Source organism: Anser anser, assembly GCF_964211835.1.
Source record: "Anser anser genome assembly, chromosome: Z".
Taxonomy (NCBI): domain Eukaryota; kingdom Metazoa; phylum Chordata; class Aves; order Anseriformes; family Anatidae; genus Anser; species Anser anser.
The window spans coordinates 23021326-23045677 of record NC_139723.1 but is presented as its reverse complement, the minus strand read 5'-3'; the positions used below and the strand labels follow the sequence as shown (position 1 = coordinate 23045677).

Sequence of the window (24352 nt, the reverse complement as noted above, 5' to 3'; positions counted from 1 at the left end):
ATCACAGGAGATAGCACCAGCACAGCAATAACTCACAGCATCAGCATGACAAAGAAAGAAGTTGAAGGAAATCAAAATGACCGATAATCACCAACACAGTGACATCTAAGCCATCCCAGCTACCCTGTTACTAAGAATCACCTCAGTTATCATATAACATGAAATACAAGCATTGACACTTCACTGGCGACTAATGAAAGTAAAGGTAGTCTGGTAACTGCTCTTCATCTACCCAAGGAACAAAACCAGCGCTTTCTAAAAAGCTTAGCTTGGCAGTTGCTAATGTGTTCAAATAAAGGAGTATTCTTGCAGGCTAAAATTACTTTTCTTGAATTTTTTTAAAGGCTGAAACTTTGTTAAGTGCAAGTGGTTACTGAGTTACACATAAGAAAGCTGAGTACTGTTCTATTAAATTCCGCTGTCCTTTGCTGTTACTTCACAGCTTTTCAGAGAAAATATTTCATCCAAAAATAAAAGGTAATCAATGATATTTGATAGTTAAGATAGAAAACAAGAAATGTGATGCCCAGCACTACACTCCCAGTTTTTATTTTGTTTTCATACACATGTGAACTTCTCCCTGGCATATACTCTTAACCATTTATTATGCTACCTCCAAGTTTTCATCTTGATTGATAGCAAATGAACTTCTAATATATATCACAATGCCAACATTCATGAATAGGCTCTGAGTTCAGAGTAACTGGGCAGACATTACAAATTAAAGTGAAACACAAATCCAGTATTCATTGTGGCTGTTTTCGTACTACATCCCAGGTTTCCTTGAAATTTGCATTCAAGTTCTTCCTTGCATGCTGTTTTAGCATTAACATCGTCAATTATTGGATTTGAAGGAATGAGAAGACTGACGGTCTAAGTAAATTACTTGAAAATTAGCCAAGTTTAGCAACAACTTCTTGCTTTTTTTCTAAGACTGTTTCTCAAATGAGAATGAGAGGGCAGAGTTTCAAAATTATGTTTTTGCAACTATGCAATTGATTATTAACTTCAGTGGAGTTACTCTGGATATGTACTGTTATAAATCAAAACCAAATCTGAACCACAACCAGGAAGACTGCTCATTTGGCAGTGATTCAGAGGGATTCCATCATTGCAGCAGCAGAAGAAAGAGGATAAGGATCTTGGGACATACATTACTGATCTTCCCCATTCCTTCAGGTTGGTGAGTGCTGCTCCTCATGCTGGCACCAGTCCCTGTCCTTCACCTCTCTCAGTAGCAGCCCAATACAATTGCTCTGGGCTTTGAGGACTAGAACTGTGTGGGAGAGCTGCAGGGTTGGCCACCATTGCCAGTCTCGATGGGATGGTGGCTACTGGGAGGACATCACCAAACTCTTGATTTTTGATGGCTCTTTTGACCTAGACCCTGTAAATATATACTTTTATGCTGAAAATGGCATGTTATTAATGACTTTCTAAATGGAAACAAACTAACCTTTATAGCATTTATTGAGATTCTGCTTTTTACCAGTATCCTGTCATTATTTTGTCTGAGAAAGCATCTTACATATTTTAACATTAGTGAAATCTACTACAAAAAAATAAAGTTTTTTTAAGCTTAAGAAAACCAATAAACTAAACCTAAATGAAAGCGGAAGCAGAAAGTCTGTGTGGAGGGTTCACTCGTGAGACTATCAAAAGCTAGCCAGATGGGATGACAGAATAACGAGCTCTGCCAGTGAAACACACTGACATTTTCCTGTAAGTAAAATCCTTTTTCCTCCTCCCATACCTTTGATCTTTGACAAATATTTTGCTCTTGTTCTCTGTGTCCTTTCTCATCCATGATGCTTACAACCTAGTCAGGTCAACACACACACACTTCAGTATCATCTCATAGCCATTTCACAAAATCGATGTGTTTTCCTGAGGTTGAAATTTCCACAAGTGTAGGAGACAAAATGCTCATTGACTGTAGCAAAATGTACAGAAAGCATTTAAGTAAAAAAACAGTCATTATAAGTTAAAAAGTATTGTACTTTGATTAACTGTACCTTGTAGTCACTTATATTTAAAAGAAGAGGTGTTAAACCTTCTTAGCATGAAGGATAGAATTTCAAGTCCTGTTTGCACTTGAACCATTGTCTCTGAAAAACAAAGGGAAATGGAAAATCAGTAAAGAATCACAATTCCTCTACTTTTTATTTTCATCCTTCCTTCTAACGCTTTGCAGATTAAGTTGCCTAAGGCGTGGGCTATAGTTAGACAGATTTTGCCTTTTTAACCATCACCCTCCAAATGAAAATGAAATACTATTCTCTTAACATATTCCCATTCCCTTTCTGGCATTGTTCCTAGGCTTTGTTGCAACAGAGCTTTTACCGACATGTAAAAAGAATAAAAAATGATTGAAACTTTTAACCAGCCTGACTATGCAAGTAAAATTTCGCCTGTGACATAGACTGATGAATAGAGCACTGTGAGAGTGCTAATGCTCAAGATGGTAAAAGAAAAGGGAATGGTACTCCGAGAACAATGGGAGTGGGGAAGAAACTTGACAGGATTAGGACTCCTGCTTGGTACTGCAGGTTGTCATGTTTCTCCCAAATACATTAGTGATTGTTATTGTCGATTTTGCTCTGTTCTCTTCCAGTAATACATTGCACACTTTCCCCCCACTAGAACAAAGGAATGGGTTTATTAACTGCATAGTTTTTGTCACTGCTGTTCTGAGATCAGCAGTCCACTCATTTTAGATGTAAAAATTAGATGAAAACTTCAGGCCTTAAAATTTGTGAAAATGATAAAGCTTGGTCCCTGACAGTGCTGAACACAGAAATGGAAACTGTTCAAAAGAAATTCTTGGACATTCTATTGACTAGGCTGGTAGGTAACCAGTACGCGTAATTGTTACAAGAGTAGGGAAACAGGGAAAAGCTGGATAATAAAATACTTGCTTTGTCAGGATTGTTTGAAATTTCTGTAGTTTTTACAAAAGCATGCTCATATATACTCATTCTAGGTTAATTTAAGTTTCAGAGAACACTGGACTCTAAATTGCCTTCTGGGAGTTTCAGGTCAGAACAGGTAGCCAACAGAAGGTGTAGGAGATTAGCTATCAGAAGCAGAAATGACATGTAAAATGCCCTGCCTTGAGTGGTCTTGTACAAGAGGTTGTCAATCACTGTACAATTCAAACACTGCCCAAGGGCAGCATGTATTGCAAAGTCACCTGCAAAGTGCCAGTGTTCCTTCTGAATATTATTTATGACCTATTAAGAAAATCACATATTTTAAATAAGTGGTTCTTCACTGTTTCCCACACACAATACCAAAGAAACACCTTAAAGGATGTTCTTATTATTTTTCTTCAAAATAAAAATATTTTCATATTAGAACAAAAGAAATTTTACTTGTTTTTCACTTTTTTTTTCAAGATTCTTCCCTTCTCCACAGTGTCTATGACTTAGATTTCTTTGTAATTAATTAGGTGGAATATACACTTCTCATTTACATTTTAGAAGTTTTCCTCATTTTTTTTTCAATACAATCTCCCAGAAAACCATAAACAGAAGCCACTGATTACTGAAGCAATTACTATTGGTAACTGTAGTTGGCAGGACCTGCCAAGATCACAAGGCTCATCTAATGATCCTATGTACTTTCTTCATTATTTTCTAAATCTTGCTGTCTTTTCTTTAGTCATTGCAGAAGTGAATCTTAGCAAATATGTAACAGTGAGATATGCTTACCATTTGCACATAGCAATGTTGTGACTTAAGTGTACCTACAGATTATTTAGTATTAATTTTGCTTTGAAGCATTACAACTTGAAGAAAGTGACAGAAGTATTATTGTTATAATATTGTGAATTATGTGAATGAGAAAGATGTAAGAATGCTACATACAGACATTTGCTGTAGCACTTGCATCATGTTTTCTATGCCTATGTCACAAAAAGAATCTAAACCTAAACTAGATTCTAAACCCAAACGTTCAGTCCAGATGTACTTTCAGTTTACATCAATGTAAAAGGTTACAAGAAGACAGATTAAAATAATAATAATAATAACATACAGCATGATCCTTCATGAGAGAATGTGAAATCCAAACACAAAATGGTAATCTCCCACAGGAAAGAGATTTCAGAACATTACAAGAAGTTACAGCAGGTAAACGCACTGTAAAGCTTTCTGATAAAGTGTCAGCTAGCCTTGTGAGGCATACCAGCACACAGAGCTCTGACCAAGCAACAGAGACCAGACATATAATAAAAATGTCATATTGGATTTCTATTAGGGGGAGAGTTAACTCTGGTTCGTAAAATACCATGACTGGTTGAACTAAGGATACCTTTCATGCAGGAATAAAATGAGTCCATCTTGCTCACTCAGTGTGGCTACTGACTTTTAAACATCTCACACAGCAAAATCCATAAGAAACTAACTCATCTGAAAAGTTTAAATAAAACTAAAATTTTACCTTCTACAACATGATTGTAGATCAAGCTATTAAATGCAGCAAGCAAGTAAGTATAAGCCATAGCTCCCAGTGCTGAATGCTTTTTAGTTTACACTGTCTCCTAAGTAAAAGCAGTGTTAGCTGTATGGGCATTGAATTCCTGACATTTCATAAGCATACACATAGAATGTACTCATACAGTTTAGTACCATGAGTGGGAAATACACAAAGAAAAATGTTAAATCTTGGTCATATCTCATGTTCACAGTTTGTTTTTCAGACTGAAGAAAGAAAAAAAAAAGAGAGAAAAAAAAAAGGCAGCTTTTTGCAAGGATATGACCGTAGCAATAGAATATCTTTTTAGTTCTCTAGGTAACCCCCTTTCTCTTTCAAAAAAAAAAAGTACAAAATGAGAACTCTACAAACCTAAATGTGCTGCAGAAGGGATAAGACCCACATCTGAGAGGCAAGAATGTACTGAGTCCTGTTCAATTTGTACTGAAGTCAAAAGTTTCACACGAAATCAGTATTTCCCAATTATGGATTCAGATTTCATCTCAAGTACTCTTTTTTTCCCCCTAAATATCAGGCAGACTCAAAATCTAAGAAAAGTAGTCAGAGAAGGAGGTAGAAAACATACACTATCATCTAAAATTGGAACTGGAAAGCGTCTTGTAGAAATTATGGAAGAAGTAGATTCTGAGACTGAGATCTTTGCTTTTCCATTACTTCCTTCAGAGAGGAAAATAGATCATCTTACAGTTTCCAGTGATGTAATCTGACAAAGGCATTTTGGGCCACATTATATTTCTATGTTCAGTCTGCAAATAGGAGACCTTAATCACTAAATTCTTAAGCTATTTTCTTCAGGTATACAGAATGAAGGAATCGAAACCATGAAAATCAGACTCAGACTACAAGCACTTTCTGGCAAGAAGCTTTACTGTTTGTTTGTCAGACAGGCGCCTTATGTGAAAGTCCTACAGATGTGATTCCATTATAGTTTAAATGAAGTTTAACAATTTGTCATTACTTATGTTGGTCTATATACAGTAATATGCATTTTTAAAACAACTCCAGAAAAGATAAATATGTTAAATCAATAATGTATCATCAGATGTACCTGCTATCTGAGTAATGACGGATTCTTCTGTATTATTTTAAGAAGCACCAGCCTAATAGCAATATGCTTCTTCTGGCACCAGACTGGAGCCCTATCATATCTGCAGTGTGAATCTTTATTGCTTATTCTGCCCCAGTTCTGCATGCAGATGTCTCATCGACATCAATGAGCTCCATGCACAAAGCTAGCACAGAATACACAATAGAAACCTACTTCCACGATGCAGGAGGGCTGTGCAGTTTGAATGCTTTAACAGTGACTTCCAATAAACAGTTCTGAAATGCACACGATAGCAGTGAAATTCATCCACTGTAGTGCTGCTACCCCTTGGTCATTCAGGATAGTTTGTATCATGTCACGTGTTTGTTTAGACAGTGTACTAAATGAGACAGGAATTTTATCTTCTTCTGTGCTTTACAGGCTCATTTCCCACAGAGTATTAAGGGCTCAACACTGGACAAGTTGAGCCAGAAAGTCTTCCGAGTTCAGAAAAAAATTTAAACAAGATGATAATCAGAACTATGTCTAGACCACAAATCACAACATTTTGAGCTCAGAGTGAGATAAAACTCAACTCATACGTACTTTAATAACTGGGATTGTTTAAAAAAAAATGGATTTCACATCAAGGCAGGTGATATAGTTGAATATTTATGTGAGTTTCTAGTATGTCCCTAGCTTCCAACTTTTGCCTGCTTTAAAATGCGTATTCTCAAATATTGCTTCCAACTTTTTTATTTCTAAACACTTTTTTATTTCTAAAAAATTCTTTACAAAATTGGCCCTTCATATGGTATTCAATAACAATAGTACACTAAGTGGCACTTCTTTTCTTTAAGAAAAATTAATACTGTCCATAACACTTTTTAATCCTAGGTATTTCTTTATATATATTTACTGCCTAGTTCCTTGTAACTATTCATCAGAGTCACTAAACCAACACATCAAGCTTTTGAATGTTTCCATTTAGAAACACTTCTGCAGATAGCACATCTGTCAGTGAGGCTCTTTATCCATATTTTTATTACTAAAACATAAGCTTTCTGGCAGTGGTTTGCTACCCTCAGATGACAAACATCATAATCACATTTTTGCAAAGTTACAATCATTCCTACAAACAGTGGTCCAGGCAATATAAACCACACAGTGCAAACAGAAGTAGATAAACCCTATAGCCATTAAGATCTTTTTTCCTTAGGTAAGGAATTAGGTATTCCTTTTCAGGTACAGCAAATGAAACAGATTTTTCCCGTTAGTGGTATAAATAAGGTTGAGGAACGAATTGTATCCTAAATCGAATATTTAGTTTTCTGGAGCTGTCAGGTCTCTAGATAAACCAAGTATATCTCATAAAGTAGTACAGATCAGCTTCTATAAGCTTTATTAGTGAATTATTTATATTTAGCACATCATCTATTTGGTCATGTTGTTTTATTTTCCTTTTAAACACACAGTCATGTATATATACATACATACATGTACATGTAGCAATTAACCCCACAGATGTATACATTCAGCTTTCCTTCAGGAAAACTAGAACTCATAGTCATCTCTTTACATTCATAAGACATCTTAATGACTGAGCCTTACAGAGCCACTTTTTATCATGTGACAGCAACAGTAGGACAACAGTTCCTTTTGCATCCTCAGACTGAAGGTGCTAACGCTATTTCAAACATCCACTTCAGAAGGTCAACAAGACAAATCTTGCTGCTCAAATAGCAGTCAAAATATCAAGGGAAATTTAAACATTCTGGGTGTCACAACTCAAATTTTCAGTATACATAAGAAATCCAGACTCAAAATGTTATTTTTAATTTTAAAAACATTTTTCTATTATTAAAGGGAAATACATGTCAGCTCACAGTAGTGGTTTGGGCCATAAAAGGGGAAATATTTGGACTTTGGATCAAAATCTCAGTTCAGTTCTGCTGTATGCATATCCATTTATTTTCTGGGGCTTTGATGTAGGGCCATTTCTAATGTAAAAAAAAGATAAATTTATGAAAGTTTAAGTAAAGATATTTAATTATTTAATAGCATCCACTAGGAAAAAAAAAGAGAGAAAAAAAAAAAAGGAATTTCTGACATATATTTGTGGTTTTGTGATAGTACCAAGTGTTAGAGAGAGCTTCTTATTTGATTTACTAACTCCATTTTTCTCACCTCTTCCCTCTTGATGTACAATAAACTGAAGCAGAGAGAAAATTCAAAGTATGAATTTTGTGTAAAGCAACTAGGATAAATACTAATTGAGCACTACTATAAAATCATGTGTTTAAAAGATTAAATTCTTAAAAGTTCATATCAGAATAGTGAGGCATATAGACCAAAATGTACTGGTTGAATAACAAACAATCTGAGAGAATGCAGACATTCTGAACTGACTCATTTTCAGGACATAAACTGTGCAAAAGACAACTGAATTGGCAAATAAAACTAGCTATCTACTCATGCTGATACTAGTTATTCCAATGTAGGTATACATTTATGTAGTCCATATGCTCAACATCTACTGATGATCAGTGGGGCCCCGAAATCTTTTTATTTCCATTTTCCACTTCTAACAGCAGTGATAGCTGAAGTAAATGGTACTATCTAGACAATTAATGATCTACCAAGGTTAATGGCCATCAGCTGGGACTCAAGTCATATACCATATCTAGCAAATCATTTATCTCAGGGAAATACTAATCACTTCAATTATTATTGCTCAAGTAACTGCATTGCAGATTTAAAAAAAATAGTCTAGATGACTTTAAATTGTTTAGAGAAATTAGAAGGACTTTCCCACCATTGTTGTTGCCTGCCTCTCAGTCATCTAGTCATCCTTCAACCTCATACTTTATTCGCTCTGTGGAGAGGACTCCTCCTACTCCAGTGAGGTTTTGTTATGACCCAGGGCAAGTTGAAAATATTCTGAAATGTCTAAACATCTGCCAACACTGTAGGAAATCCTTTTTATTTAGCTTTTTCTCCCTTGTTGATCGAGGACTCAAGGTATACCTGCTAGTTCTGTCTCTATGACTGCTTTTCTGACCTCCCTGAAATATTATCCATTCCTACTCTTCACTGCCACAGTGCTGCGGGAAATAAATATATATAGGTATATTTGTGAGTTTTCCCTGGACAAAAATTCAGGTCTTCATAAGAAGCAAGAAAAGACTTCAGGTTTTGGTCTGTAGTATCCTTTTCTCTGATCTAATTGGGAGGGTCATGTAAATGGATTTAGAAATCTTGCTCATTTGGGGGGATTACAGATATCAATTGAAAATACATAGTGTTTAAGTGTCTAAATTATGTGATCCTCACCCATCTTCTGGCAACTTAGTAACTTGATGAGCCAGATGTTATATTTGGAACATCATTCTTACAAGCCATGAGATGACATTGCTTGAAGCTGTGAAATGCCTTCCATGTGAAAAGTGTCTGTGGATCTCCTTAAGCAGGTTGCTTTTACTACCTGTCTTCCTAAGTTGTACAGTACAGAGCATTCAGAAATGGAGAAGAGTTTGGGCTTGTTCGTGAAGGTAATTAATGCTTTATATGCCAAGTTATCTTTTGTACTATGCAATGGAGCAGAACAGAACCATCAAAAACAATCCTACCTCTTTGGATACATCCATTGACTTTGGAAGTAGCAGAATCATGGTCTATTTTTGTACCAAAACCAATATAATTAAAGATATTCATAGATCTAGGAAATCACTATAACTAACATGTGTTCACTGATTCCCACAGTAACTAATCCCAGATTTTGGTTCCTGGTTATATCACTATTATATTCTGCTTAGTCTATCTAGTTAAAAGACTACCATAAGTGGCTAAAATAAACAGAAATTAATATCATGAAACACACCAATAAAATAAGCAACAAAAGGAAAAAGAAATGCAAAACAACAAACCATTGGCAACAGACGCAGCCTATTCTTATCTAAGGCTGCTTGTTGCTGGACTGTAGTATGCAGACTTAGCCCTAAGTGCCTCATGCTTCTCTTTTTAACCAAGAGAGGGAACAACTTCCGCTTCCCCATTTTACCACCAGGTCACCGTAACTTAATAGTTCTCAAGTTAGGTGACACAGACCCAGTTGTCTTCGTGGCAATTCCAACTGAAGTCCAGAGGCACAGACAGCAATCCAAGCATTTATTTTTGGTAACATTTGGGACCAGCAATGCAACTGGAGAAGGACAACAACTGGAAAAAGGTGTCTGGAAACTGCTACTTTTACTGTTCCTTAAAAAAAAAAAAAAAAGCCACAGAAAATAATTAATTGAGAACAGACAAAAATTGATCACAAGGTATCCTTTTGCAAGTTCCTCAAAAACAGAAGGATGCTTCAGATAAACAAAGATTTGTTTTTCATTTCAAGTCACAAAATACACACGTATATGTGTGTGCACAAACACAAAATACATTTCATAGAAAATGCTACATTGACTTACATTCTACATCATGAGCTAATCCTAGAGCAACTGCAGTCAGTTGCAAAAGTCAGAACCGTACAGAGTAACAGATTGACATTACTACTCAGTAAAATAGTACACACACAGACATGCCACATCTCATGCACTGCAGTGTGAGTTAGGCCTGTCTAATGTAGCTATTGTTCAGTACCTACCATCAATACCTCCAACAAGCGAAGTGATGCACTTCTCTTGCTACAGGAAGCACATGCATCACTTACACTTCCCCTCACTTAACACTGTCATTGTAGTCCAACACTTAAAAGGCAAGAAAGTTACGAGTTTGATGTATGTACTGAGAAACCTGGTGACAAAGACACCTGGCTGTGCTGTGCACTGTGTGAATGAAAGCACACAGGACTAAGATGTGTGTAAATTTACAATCTGTATTTATCAGAAAACAACCTGGTGGGCATAGGCTATTGGTGATTCTAACTCAGGACTATAATAACGTGCACTGGAAATTTTGGTAGGACAGTGTACTTGTGGACCTTGCACATAAAGCTATGATTTAGATGGATTTGAAATTCAATATTTATTTAAATACATATATATTTCAAGGCCTAAACATAATTTTGTACTAAGTGTAAGTTAAGAAGAAAATATGAAGAGCATCGATTTTACATCTCTTAGCCGTCACTGAATTATACAAACTGGAAAATTGTGGGTAACTGAAATGTTTACTTTTAAAAAGTCAACTAATATTTACAAAGGGTTTTCCGAGCACAGCCATAAAAAGTAGCCCAAGATGAATGCAGAATCCAAACAATTAAAGTGTGAATCTATGGTAGGTCATGGTAAAATGCATTATAACAAAATCTGAAATGTACAATGTAATTTTTTTCTCATTGGCTTGAGTTCATTAGACTGAATTTTCTTATGTTTTTAGCTCATTAGAAATGTTTTCAGATATATCTATTACAGTATAAAGTTTTATTTATCCGATTTATTGCTGCTATGAATCATTTAAATTATGATGTGCCTGGAGCCTAGACAAGAACAAAGCACATTATGGTAGGTGTAGAAATAAATATGCAGGCTATCTTGGAAAGCCAAAGCCAAGCCAGAGGGGATAAGATAGAAGTAAAATTTGTGGTCTCATGCTCTACAAGGCAAATCCTCTAGATTTCTGATATGTCTTAAACTTTCAAAATAACATGAAACAAATTAATGATTATTACTCACCCATATGGTTTACAAGCATCTTAAAAAAAAAATTAAAAAAAAAAAAGAAAAAAAAGTAAAAGCAATGTCTGAACCATTGTTTTTTTCCATTCTTAGGTGTACTACATCTAGGGTCTGTACTTCACATCACAAACAAACAAGCAAACAAATGAAAAAACACTGTTTCTGAACAAGAAATACTGTAAGAAATACTGTAAGAATATTTTTTAAATTGTCAGTAACAGGAAATTGTTCTCACATAATCACTTGAGAGACTCTGTTTATACTCCCCCTTTTGTAACTTGCTAAAGAAATGTTGGTTTTAGCTGGAAGCAGCATGCATTTTGAGGGTACAGAATAAAGTAACTGGACCCAATTTTTCAGTAGGCACTCATATGTCTTGGGAGAAATGCACTTCATCCAGAGACACTTTGCAGTTTTGATTGCACCTTCTGCTAGATTAACTCTAAACCCTTTTGCAGAAACCAGCACAAGGAATTCTGTTTTGAGGTCTTGTGTGAACTTGAAATGCTATACAACTCTACAAAATAAACGTTGTTTACTGGATCTGTTAGTGATTATGGAGAGCCTAGAGGCTCTACCCAAGAAGGAAATCCAACATAATGCACCAGAATGCACTAGAACCAAACACAAATGCTATTAACCCAAAAGGTATTCAGATCAGACGATGTATTTTCTGAAGCAAATGAAGCCAGAGGAAAAAAGACCGTCTGTAACAACACAATCTAGTTTAAGGTAAAGCACCAAGGAAGAAATACTGTTAAGGGTTAGCACTTGATTGCAAGCAAGCTGGTCTAAATACATTCCTATCATTATCAATGTTCGAAAATTATCTACTATAACTGCTATCTCTGTAAACAAGAAGTTACATGTTTCTCCTCCCTCCCCCAACACTGACTTCATCAATTGTTCTGCAAATGTTCCCAGTCTGTGTTCATAAAGTTCAAAAGGGTGTTTCTGATACAAAGCAGTTTTCTCAACTGCTTTTTTAAGAGACACACAATTTATGTGGTAATCTGCATGTCATCTTATTCATGGCAACCACAAAGCTTTAAAGTGAGATTATGAAAAATGCCCCACAGCATGTGAGCAGACAGCAGGATAGAAATGCTTATGTGACCAGCCCTCAAATGGCAGTTCACAGACCTGAATCACTCTTTTTATGTAAAGTCATCATTACAATTAATGGGAGCTTATTGGGAGAGGAATTGCAGCAATTTAAATATATATATATATGTATATGTATATATATATTTCCCTTTATATTATTGTGTCTGAACCTGTTCAACATCCATGCGCAATCTTTTTCATGCTATCTATACAGCACCCTAGAAATACAATGTTTAGCTATGTCACGGCATAAGTTAGACTGTCAGCATTGCAATTGCCTGCAAGAATCTTGTTTGAAAAATTGTGCTTGTAAATGATGATGTAAATATCAAGATATTTGTGCTTTTTTTCAATGACATTGTGCTGGTTTTATACTTCTGGGCAGCTGAACTCCAACACACTGCTCTCTCACTCCCTTTCCTCAAAGAAAAGGGGGAGAAAATACAACGGAAAGGGCTAAAGGGCTGAGGTAAGGACAGGGAGATCAATCAACAATTATCATCACGGGGAAAACAGAATCAGCATGGGGAGATTAATATAACTGCTGAGGAACTGCTGCTGCGTGCCTGGAGCACCTCCTGCCCTCCTGCTGCACTGATCTGGGGGGCTGCAGGGCTGGCTCTCACCCCTCTCTCCCAGCTGCTGTTGCCCAGCAGTTCTTCCCCTTCCTTAACTCTGCTCTCCCAGAGGCCCACCCAGTGTCACTCATGGCTCGGTTCTGGCCAGCAGCGGGTCCCTCTTGGAGCAGCTGGAGCTGGCTCTTCTCTGACATGGGGCAGCTGCTGGGCTCTGCTCACAGAGGCCACCCCTGCAGCCCCTCTGCTACCCAAACCTTGCCATGTAAACCTAATACAGACATTTCTCAGAAGTTCTTTTATTATAGTAACTTCACAGCCTATGTGACTCATTTACAACACCACCTTGCATAGTACAGGCTCCATTTCTAATTATAGAAATATTCCAGTTTCATCCTTGCCTCTGAGTTCTAGCACAATGCTAGACAATGCTCAGTCCACTGCCCAGCCATATGAAGATTTATACAAAGTAGAAAATATTTTCTGCCCAAAGCATTTTTAGAGACTCCTTTGGAATACCTTGTAAAAACAGATTAAATCCCCATGTTTGGCACTCCAAAACAAGTAGTCTGGTTATTAGATCCCTCCAGTAATTTGTTCCCACATAGCTTTTCCCAGCTGTCAGTTTTATCACCATAGAATCATAGGAAGGTAGAATATTCCGAGCTGGAAGGGACCCACAAGAGTCATCAAGTCCAACTCCTGGCTCCACACTGCACCACCCAAAAATTATGTGTCTGAGAGGATTATCCGAATTCTTCTTGAACTCCAGGAGGCTCAGTGACATGACCACTGCCCTGGGGAGCCCATCTCAGTGCTCAACCACTCTCTTGGTGAAGAACTGTAAGAAGTTTGATTATCTGAAAATACTATTGTAAAAAGTGAAACAGCTCAAAATTTGAATCACAGCATTCCTTTAAATACCTGTTGATTCAGGGCCTGACTTAGTGTTCTGGTAGAATTAGTTTACCAGTGGTAAAGAGAATTACCATTTAATCTGGGAATTTTCATACCACAATATCCATTAACCTGTTGTATGAGTCCTGTGGGATGCATCCTCAGAGAATGGTCTCAAGAAATGTTCCCATAATACAGTCTCAGGGAGAATTTGTTTAGGCTTCACTCTCAAAATTTCATGAATCCCTAATTGGTTACATGGATGAACTTAGTTCATTGTATGACTGTGTACTTCTGTATACAGAAATTAAGAGACAGTAAATTCTCCTTCTCTTCTTGTATGAATATCCTCTACCATTGCTACTAAGAGGAATGCCCACAGATAGAATAACTGCCTGTTTTTCTTGGCCCTGAGTGGGATTTCATGGCACCTAAGACAAACAGAATTAGTAAAAAAATCTGACCTTGCCAAGTGGCATTAGTATTTGGCATACTCCCAAAAGCTGTCTTAATTCTATCACATTGGAAAGAAAGGTGTGATATCATAGGGAAGATAAATAGAAAGTCATTGCAAAGTTGCAACCAGCTATAAGTTTCATAAATGTGTGATATCAATACAAATTACTTCTGAAAAACAGACTGTGTATAAAAAAAATACAGACTAGTAAACTATGGTGCTAAGAAAGCTGAAGAGTTCAAGCCAGATGATAGGATTTTGTTAACACAATTGCTATTTCATGGGTAACCTGACTGCACCACTGGATCAGATTCAAGTAAATGTATAAACATTCCATGTGGAGGTATATCAAAATCTCTATTGCCTATCAGTCTGCATGAGAAGAGAAAAGGGTAAATGCAGAAGAGACCAACAGCAACAAAAAAATGAGTTCTCCTGAAAGCTGCTTCAGTGTAATTTATGAGAGATATGAGTAGTTTAGTTTATATTTACATACTGTCTTTTTACAGTAAACCAGGAGAAAGCGATAGACTCGAACATTTCTTCAAATAAATATTCTCCTTTGAAAGCTTCAGTTTCAAACCATTAGAAATATTGTACTGTTCAGCTGTACATCCAATACTGAAATGGTGAATACAGCATCAGCAATCCAAATGGTTAACCAAGTGCAGAAATGCTTGCCAATCAAAGCCACAGTACCTACATTTTGGAGTATAGTTTGGACACTCAGCTCATTTAAGTCAGTCACTGTCTCCCCACCTCCACCTCACATCAGAATTCACCTTTAAAGCAGCCCTGGCTTTTCAGTAATTTATACCTAAACCAGAACACCTAGTAAATTTCATTCTTACATTCCCATCTTCATGCTTTAGTTGTATTCCTGTTAGCATGCCATTTTCTCTTTATGTCACAGATAAAACATAATGATTCCTGTGTCTGAGTAAACTATATTTACTAACAACATACAATATGCATGGACTGTCTGGTAGCATTCTCAGTACTCTAGAAGCATTAATATATATATTTTAGAAGTATTAATATATATATATTACATCTATATATATACACACATATACATATATATAATGTATATACATGTATATATATATATATGTTTAAAAAAAAAAAAAACACCAAAGAGCTCAAAGGCATTTTTAAAGAAAACATACAAAATATTTATGCTTTTCAGGAAAGTAAGGTAATCTTTCAGATCAGAAGGGGCAATAACACTCTCTCCCTTTTACTGGATTTATTTTCAATTCCAAATCCTATTCCAATTCCAAATTGTGTTTGTGGGTGTCAAGAAACTATGAGCTCAGGTATAGATGCTACTGTTTACTGACTGAGCTTCACCAATTTCCTCTTACTCATTTTCTCTGTCCTGTCAGGCACTTTGCTCTTTACCTTTGTGTTTTTGTTGATCTTTTGCACTTTCAGGTACCTTGGGAATAAGACATACAAAAAGGAAAAAATATCTTTTCACTTGTCAGCAGAGAATAAGTGACATGAGAATAACTAAAAGTCAATAAAACACAAGACTTTATGATAACAGCTTTCATAGCATTGTTTTTGACAAAAGACATGTTCCTGACAGTACAATTTGATAGCACTTAAATCAGTTATCTGTAGGAGTGTCTACTTCAATTTGAGCCACTGGCTTGATCATAATGAAAGAAAGGTAAGGTCTGAATAGTAGTACTGGCTTCATAATTAACAAACCATTATTAATAAGGACAAATGTTTGTTAAGACAAAAAAAAGTAAATCTTAATGTCAGTGAAGTGGAAGGTAAATCAACACAAGAGGTTAGCCAGGCTAAGGTTACAGCTGAAATATTTGAACTCTGTGGAAGAAAAACAGTTGAGGCACCAAGAGGGACAGGCAAAAATGCTTTTGCAAAAGGCCACACAAAAGATCTGAAAAATGTTTTCACACAGTGTGTTAAATTAGAGTTTCGGCTTGCAAAGTAGATGTAGGAAAACTATGTAGGAAAAATAAAGCAGAAATTTAGAAAAATATATTCTGATTATTTTAATTTTTCCTTTAATTTCAGTTAGACTTATGATTGTACATATATATTTTAGAAGTTTGGGGATCTCTGAAAGCAGTAGACAGAATTTTTGCCCTGACATTACACCAAGTTTCTAGTGTGCAGAAGTAATCTCGTATTTTCAGAAGGACTTTAACGGTACAACCTTGTCATATACTATTTAGTATTCTTTTTCACATTCTGAACAGTGCTGTGTATAAAAATAGTTATTACTATCGTTTCCCAAAACCTTATGACTTCTTACATCTGTAACTATTTCCTATCATTGGAAACATCTGCTAGGTATTTCAACGAAGTAGGTTTCTATTGATCTTGTTTCTAATTATGGTGTCCCTGCAAGCCAGCTGACTTAGATGAATGCATCAATAATTTGACCTCTAGAGGAAATAATTCGGAAATTGCTTGTGACCTGTTGTAAAAGTAGCATTAAAAAAAATGCTTTCAATTAGCTTTTTGAAGTTTCTGAAGACACTGAGTTGTAGTGAGTTTATGTGGCAAGGTTTAGGTAGTGGGGGGCCATAGGAATGGATTCTGTGAGAAGAATCCAGAAGCTGCCTGTGTTAGACAAGGGGCCCGCCGCTGGCCAAAGCCAAGCCAATAAGCCATGTTGTTTGCGCTGCTGTGGGAGCATATTTAAGAAAGGAGGGGGAAAGAAAAAAAAAAAAAAAAAAGGAACTGCTGTAGAACAGCAGCTGAGAGGCAGAGGAATGAGAGCCAGCCCTGCAGCCCCCCAGGTCAGTGCAGCAGGAGGGCAGGAGGTGCTCCACGCAGGGAGCCGCAGTTCCCCTGTGGCATACTGTGGAGAGGCCCCTGGTGGAGCAGGCTGTCCCCCTGCAGCCCATGGGTCCCACACGGAGCAGATCTCCACGCTGCAGCCCCCCCGTGGAGGAGCCCCCGGTGGAGCAGGTGGATGTGGCCTGGAGGAGGCTGCGGCCCATGGAGAGCCCCCGCAGGAGCAGGCCCCGGGCCGGAGCTGCAGCCCGTGGAGAGGAGCCCACGCAGGAGCAGGGGGTCTGGGGGGAGCTGCCGCCCACCCGGGGGGGACCCGTGCTGGAGCAGTTTGCTCCTGGGGGATGGATGGACCCCGTGGTACGGAGCCATGTGGGAGCAGTGCTTGAAGAGCTGCTGCCTGTGGGCAGCCCCCGCAGGCTCAGTTCGGGAAGGAGGCATCCCGTGGGAGGGACCCCACGGGGAGCAGGGGCAGGGAGTGACCGTGGCGGAGTGGCAGAGACGAAGCATCAGGGACTGACCGCAGCTCCCATTCCCCTGCACTGCTCACTGGGAGGAGGTGGAAGAGGGTGGTTGGGGGGAAGTTGTCTTAATTTCTTTCCTTTGTTTCTCATTGCTCTATCTTGTTAGTAATAGGCAGTCAATTTCTCTAATCTCCCTACACTGAGTCTGTTTTGCCCATGATGATAATTGTTGAGTGATCTTCCCATCCTTATATCAAACCTTGAGCCCTTTGCATCGTATTTTCACCCCCTTTCCCTTTGAGGAGGGGGAGTGAGCGAGTGATTGTGGTGGAGCTCGGCTGCCCACCTGGGTAAAACCACCACATGACTACTATGTATCAGTGCCTAAAACTGTATGTGAGTGTTTGTTAGCTGAAGAACCCCATGTAGAAATTCCATGGAAGATAGTTTGCAGTGCCCTATCTATGTATCTGGTGAAATAATTAGGAAGTACTCATGTAATTTCATGTATTTTTGATAGCATCTATCTTTATCTTTTTGCTTGTCTTGCTAGGGTTATCTTTTGTCCAAGTAAATAAATAGTTTTCAAAATAAGGACAGAATCTCCATGCAACTGAAACCAATAGATATTCTCCATTTCCATTAACGATCTTCTGTGGAAAAATCTGTGAAAAATCTGAGAATTTAATTCTTGATGTGAAGCTGGGAATGACCAGATTAATGTGGCTTAGTTTTCAAGTTTCGGACCTGGTACAGTATGTGACTTCTGGTAAAAATTATAAATACCTCTGACTAATATACACATTCATTTGAGCATAAGAAGGCTGCACAACACTAAATAAAGGTATACTTGATAGACTTCAGAGAAATCAGATTATGCTGGTGAGAATTACATGCTTATGTCACTCTCTGCCTGGTGCTTCCTTTTAACTTGTTATTTAATCTTCAAATCTCTTAAAGGGGGAAAAAGATCTGGTACTGATAATTTTGCTCAAATAGAAAAGGAGAAGAATGGTTAAAGCCAGGCCACACTGCTATCTTTATTTAGACGTCAACAAACAGTCACACAAAATGACAAGTTGTTCTTGAAACTCAGCCAAATCTTCAAGAAGCATGCATAAGCAGGTGAGCCTCTTTGTGTCAGGACAGCTAATGTTTATTAGCGTGTAGATGCCTAATTTTTTCCTGCGTACAAATGCAAAGAGCCAAATAATTTTACTATATAAATTATTACTCTGTAAATTATTTAAAATTGTGCTTCAAAATTAATTTGAAATCCAAATCAAAATGCACAGGATATCTATATCAATTGGTTGTCCATACATGCACCTGCTCTAGAGAGAACATGCATATTAGCAGATTTGAAATACAATTTTAAATTATACTGCATTAAAAAACAGTGGTGAATGCAGTAGAATAATGCAAATAATACCATTACTTTGGACATCTTTGACATTTTTTTCCCTCACTGCAGACACAGCTAGAATTCAACTAATACATAAAAAGCATGTACTGTACTGCAACGGTCCAAATGCCGTGACAGTAGCTCCTAAAGATTAGGGGAAAGACATAGGCACTGTCAATTACTCAGAGAGGTCTCTGGCAGTACGCTCATGCAGTTTCTCACAGCGTTTGGGAGTCATCCAAGTCTATTTTTTCTTCAGCTCGACTAGGATGTTAGCACCTCACTATCCCTCAACAAAAAGTTCCACAGCTGAAGCATTGCTTATGAAAAATGTACTTTAGTTTGTTTAAACCAACTATCCCATAGCTTCATCTGATGATCCACGTAATTCTTGCACTGGGAGGAACAGGAAATAGTTATTCCCTTTTAATCACTCCCATCCTTTTCATGATCTGTCAACCTCTATCAAATTCCAGACTCCATCTTTTCCTGACTAGGTACTTAGTCCATGTAATGACTCTTGGCTACAGAAGCCTGACCAACCTTGTCTTTTGTGTCTTTTTGTATCTTTTTAAATCCTAACAAAGGCTTTGAAGATAAGGAGAGGAGGAAAGGGAATACAGATCTCCACGACTATATGCACCAGGTATTTACATAGCAAAATAGTTTTCAAGCTTGTTCTCTGTTCCTTTTCTAAGAACTTTTACCATTGAATTTGTTTTCTAATCTGTACTCAGAGGACTTTTGTATAGAACTTTTTGTGGTAATGCCAAGATCTCTTTTTTCCTGAGTGATAAAATCGTACAGGTCAGTATTAACTTGTCTACCCACGCTCTTGACAAAATTTCATGCAGGCTAATACCAATGATCCTCCATAAATGGTAAGCTTTAGTTAGAAAGCTTTTACAAGAATCTTAGCATGAGCACTGGCAGACTTTAGCTTGCATCTATTCCAGTTGTGAAGTATACAATATACCAACAGCTCACCATGGTTCCAAGACACCATAAATTGCAGGGCTGGAGCTTTAGACAACAGACCAAGAATAAAGACTCCAGTTCTTTTAATATGGCTAAATTCAAAGAAAATCCACTCGCTATTTAATTATCCATTTTAATTCTTCTCCCCTACACACATACCCGCACACTGACCTATAAATTCAAGTAACACATGGGTGGAAGAACAAGAAAACATAAATTAAGACAATTGTTAATCATTTATATAGACTCTTAATACCATAAAACTGCCTTGTCACATTGCTGCTACTGGTGGTGTATTTCATCATAGTCCATAATAAGTGAGTAGTTTCATATGCACGGAAACTAATGAATTTTCATTTCCTGTAATGTGTGGCTCACAAAGAACCTCTGTTCAGGTGGCTAAAGAACAACAGGTTTCAACTGAAACTTTTCCCAGTGTCAGGGCTTTGATAAAACTTCTCCCTGCCTCGAGTTCTTCAGTTGTACTCATCTGCAAGCTCTGAATCCCCTTGTCTTTCTGTTACCTGCATGGTCTCCTCCTCTACCCAGTCTTCATGAAAGTTTTAGGAATTTAATTTTTGAGACTTGTATCTCCCTGATGGATACAGTTGAAATGCATCACCAGCTTATAAAATAATTTAAACCCCGTGGACACTGTTTCCCAAACAAGTTTTTTTTGTTTTGTGTTGTGCTTTTTATTGTTGATGTTGGTTTTTTGTTTTGTTTTGGTTTTTTTATGAAAAGTTTAGTCTTGTAGCAATGACAGTTTCCTCATGAGCTAATTGGGTTAGGGTTTTGTTTATCTCTTTCTCTATGCTGCAGTATTTGAACTGGGACACAACAACATTTCTGTTACCAGTAGGTCATGAGCTAACTGCTTACAAGAACTGCAACAAAAATGAATTTCCCTGCCTAGCAGAAACAGAAGACATCAGACTTTTTAATGTACTACCCAAGGGGGAAATCTCCATGCCACAAAACACATCATATGTCTCCACGTAACTGGAGCAGAGATTTACTTTTTCACTGTTCACTCTTTCACGAAGATGGAATGCTTGAGCAAGCCTGAAGCATGTCACAGCTGAAGGCTGACATGCAAAACAGCAGTTGTGAGAAAAGATCCTGGACCAATCTGGAAACTGAGCAGTGAAACCTTGCTCTTTGTCAGAAAATTTAGCAGAACAGGCAGTTGTCACTATACAACACTCAAGGAGCTAGAGCCTCCCTAAAAGTAGAGTGGAGTGCCCCCCAAGATGAAAAGAGACAACAGAAGATGTTGGTTTCTAAGCAAAACCTTCTACCTCTATCTGCAGTATGTATCCCCTGGAGGCTGGGGATTGATTTGGGTCAATTCAATTTATCTCTGGCTTTTCTGCTTCTTCTGGATTTAAAATAAAAAAAAAAAAAGAGGAATAAATATTACTTTTGTTCCATTCCTATAGTTTCTTTTTTCCATTTATTAAATGACTGCCACAATACGTTTGTTTCTGAACACAGCATCACAGTAACATTACGACTTTATGACTTTATGCAATGTCAAACTGCATCCAAACAGTATCCAGACAGAGTACCAAGGATAGTTCTGAATTTGCAAGTTCCAGTGTTGCCAGTGATACCAGTCTTAGTATGGGCTACCTGCCTAGCATGAGAAACTAGGTAAGGGGTTTGATCCGTTTCAAGCTCAATGAGCTCATATACTGCTGTGAATAATCAAACTAGCTGAAAACTGGCTGAGTTGTGGCCATCAATCCACATGCTTTTTTTTGCTGTTGAATTTTGAAGATGCTTTTGTTTTTGCCAGGTCTGATAGCAGTTTTTAGTTGCAGACATTTGAAAAAGTACTTTGCTCGGTGATTTTCAGTAATAGCATCAGTCCACAGAAATGCAGCTTCCTCTGTTTCATAAAAGTCACTACTATCCATTTTCCAGTTTGTCATCCTTCTATTTGTAAATGCAACACCTTATGTTCCTGTTCATTTCAGCGAGCTCTTCTTTCCTTCTCTTAATGCAATGGTTGTGCCATTAAAATTCAAACCAGCCTGTAGAGAACCATTTTTGCATCTAGCAACAGATAGACAACTTAATCTGAAGAAGATCTACTTAACATTTCTCTTTCTAAATCAATTGGTTTGTGTAGACAGCTGGAATGGTAATATAGTTTCTGTTTTGCTGTCTGCTTTGGTTTGTTTTGTCATGTGTTTAGTTTTCAGTTTTACATACCTCCGATGGTAACTCACTGCTGACAGTAAATTCTGTATCTGTTCTAAAGAGACAGAGCCAAGACAGTGTAATGTTCAGACCTCCTCTTCCACACATACTATTCTCTGTCATCAGATGCTTCCTAAAAGCAGTGTTCCCTAAGTCTGTAAGCACAATCATGAAGTAGTGTCCTGTTGGGAAACAACTTATTGTAACAGCAACAGCCTCAGCACTACTAAACTGCATGTGATTGATGGCAAAAAGCAATTGCATTGAGGTCTACAGAAGACTTAAAAAAAAAAAAAAAAAGTAAGAATGCAGATATACTGCACTGGACATGGTCACAAGCTTACACAGGGATAAGAATATTCATCACTGACATCATTTATACAACTAAGCAAAACAAAAGTATGAAAAATTTGGCTTTATGGAAGAGAAAAAATAGTGAAGCTGAAGCAAATGTTTCTGCATCTGTACCTCATCATTAAATCATAAGCTCATTTGACTAACGCTTGGAACAAGATAAGGAAACACAGGAGGAAAAGATATGAGAAATATTCTTACTGTCAGCATTACAATAGCTGACATTAAACTCCTGAAAGAGCAGGAAGCTTAATCTAATTAACATACAGTAGATAATAGGCCATAATGTGTCACTTCTCATACAGTTCTTTTCTCTTTCATCTGGTGCTATGATATGCATTTGAATATTAGGTCAAAGTACCCAAATAATTATTTTCTACAATTATTTTTCAGCTTTGATAGTAGTATTTCTTAATTCTTGCAGATGCCCTCAGCAAAAGCAGTTTTTACCAGCTATGGATCATTGATTCTTCAACATCGATTCTTGCCTGTCTCCAAAACCATTAAGACATCTCACTTCAGTCCTCACTGATGCCGAAAAGCAGTGTTTGAGAACATGACCACTGATAAAAAGTATTTTTATCTGTTAATACTACACTCAAAACATATCCTTTTAATATATTATTTCTAGGCAGATTTCTGCTAGTACATGTCTCTGCTTTCTGATGAGCAGTGTGGGTTGCATCTTCTGCTCATGTGCGCTGTGAACCTACAGAAGGTTCTCAGCCTTCTCAGTCAGCTGAAATCTTTCTCAGATCTCCAAATTTTAGTCACAGATGTTACAGCCCAGAAAGCAAGAAGGAAAAGAGATTGGGATTAACAATGAGCTATGGATTTTAAATGTAATCAGCAGGAAAAAGATGGGGAAATGAAATACAGAAAGCAAACGCAATGAGTGTCAGTTCACTGTTCCACCCAAAACAACCATTGCCTAAAGATTTTCATAGCTCTTAAAGGGCAAGCAAAAAGGACAAAAGCAATCACCAAATAAGCTTAATAAAATAAAATAAAATAAAATAAAATAAAAATAAAATAAAATAAAATAAAATAAAATAAAATAAAATAAAATAAAATAAAATAAAATAAAATAAAATAGCATGTCAGACATTGTCAGTGTATCAGTGCACTCAGTGTAGGCATATGCATCTGAAAGATACTTATGCATTTACCAGGAATGCCCAGAGGTTCCAGGGGGCTGATGATCAACTCTTGTTTAGCAGCAGGGTTGAAATAACTGAAAAGAAAGAAAAAAAAAATCACACCATTCCTAAGCAAGCATATCCACAAATAGACTGAGCATAAGGCAGTCTAGAAGAGCCTCCTTCTGCTAAGCTAATAACCTAATGACAAAACAATTACTAGGAAATTAAAAATTACTTTGTAATTTTAATTGCTACTTAAAACATCAATAGCAAGATGTCACTTTAGACACCAATAATAATATTCAGCATATTGCAGTAGCAGACACTAGATTTGAGGCAAATTCTTTTTCCTCAGTTAGGAGTCAAACCTCTGGGTAGTGCTTTCTGCCCTTCTGTTAATTGAAATCAAGTCAAATTGAAGACGTTCAGCACCTTGCTGGTATCCAGTGATTTCTCAGATTCACAACCGCAAACTTTTTCCATTATCTCAATGAGTAGGTTGCATTCTTGGTTAGATTAATCATCCCCTACACCCCCTCCTCCAAGGACATTTGCAAATGTGATTTCTCTTTAGTTGCATTTTAAATGAGAAAGCTAAATGGCTTCCAGCTATGGCTGAATATAAAGTTAAATAGATGTCTCTTGCTCTATTTCCTGAGGATGAGTCACCTAAATTGTTAAAACAGCAGAGTGACATACACAAGTAAGAATAATAATGTCCTTGTTGGTGATAATTTAATGAAACAAGTTTATTAGTCACTAGGGAATGATTGAAGTGTTGTATATTT

The 24352-nt window shown here is 37.2% G+C and overlaps 2 long non-coding RNA genes across 2 annotated transcripts in view; one reads left to right on the top strand and one right to left on the bottom strand.

Moving 5' to 3' along the window:
• Positions 1–24352, bottom strand: part of LOC310890126 — a 71147-nt gene that overhangs the window by 26502 nt on the left and 20293 nt on the right. Inside the window, exons 3-4 of the long non-coding RNA XR_014577042.1 lie at positions 23592–23656; positions 2016–2108 (exon numbers count right to left, since the gene is read on the bottom strand). This is a non-coding gene — a long non-coding RNA (uncharacterized lncRNA). The remainder of the gene's footprint in view (positions 1–2015; positions 2109–23591; positions 23657–24352) is intronic.
• LOC310890125 lies at positions 16414–21383 on the top strand. Its single transcript, XR_014577041.1, has 3 exons — positions 16414–17018; positions 19470–19528; positions 20683–21383. It is a non-coding gene; the product is annotated as an uncharacterized lncRNA (long non-coding RNA).